The 980-nt window shown below is 27.1% G+C and overlaps 1 pseudogene; it reads left to right on the top strand.

Annotated features, from left to right (window-relative positions):
• Positions 1–412: 412 nt before the first annotated feature.
• On the top strand, positions 413–914 carry LOC112681249 (annotated as a pseudogene).
• The last annotated feature ends 66 nt before the right edge of the window (positions 915–980 follow it).

Genomic DNA, 980 nt, shown 5'->3' with positions numbered 1-980 from the left:
TTAGAATTAGTACTAATGTTTCTTGGAGGTGATTTGGAAAATAATATAACAATTTATCCTCCTGGTGCTATGCATCAAGCTCGGTGGATGGCACGGTCAATTTATTACTTGAAAATATTTTTATTTAGAAATTATTATAATATTGCAGAGTCTGTTAAAAAGGCAATTGGAGAGATTTGTGTTTTTATCATTATATTTTATGTTAAAGCTTGGTTTACTTGCCCATTGCCAGCTAAAGCTCCCAACCAAGACTTACAATTTATAAAAGATTTGAAATCATTTAAATCAGTTGATAAAGACATATCTAAAGTATCAATTAAAAAAATATGTCATCATTTGTGGTACTTAACCGAAGAAACTGCTGCATTATCTTTTTTTTGATGATTCTATACCACTTGAGACAAAGCGTCAGATGGTAAAAGCTCTAAAAAAAAAAACCAATAAAAAACCCGACTAAACGATTGATTATTCAACCAAACCAAATAGATAATACATTTTTAGGTAAGTAAAATATCTAGTTTATTTAAATGTAAAAAATTTAAAATTAATATAAAACAATAAACAATCAATTTACCAATTTTTTCAGAAAAAAATATTGATGAATTTCTATCACAGAGTAGCTTGAAATTATTTTCTCGATTCAAAATTAATGATGGCTTCTTAAAAAACGATCCAAAATCTTGGGAATCAAATACAGATTTCGTGAATGCAAAACATATAATAAATTCACTAACAATAATCAATGATACTGTAGAAAGGACAGTGAAATTGATGGACAATTTTAATGCATCGTTAACATTAGATGAGGAGCAAAAACAGTACGTCTTACTGTGTGTACAAGAACATCGAAAAACCTACCCCAATTGTAAAAAAAGTACACTTCAACAACAACATAACATATAATTAAAATTATGGTGCCTGTATTTATAATTGATATCACTTATTTTATGAATTTTACTCAATATTGTAAGTTTTTTTTT

The sequence above is a fragment of the Sipha flava genome, unplaced genomic scaffold (genome assembly GCF_003268045.1).
Source record: "Sipha flava isolate LNK unplaced genomic scaffold, YSA_version1 18872_pilon_pilon, whole genome shotgun sequence".
NCBI classification, from domain to species: Eukaryota; Metazoa; Arthropoda; class Insecta; order Hemiptera; family Aphididae; genus Sipha; species Sipha flava.
Note: the sequence above shows the minus strand (reverse complement) of the source record. Positions and strands in the feature narration are given on the sequence as shown.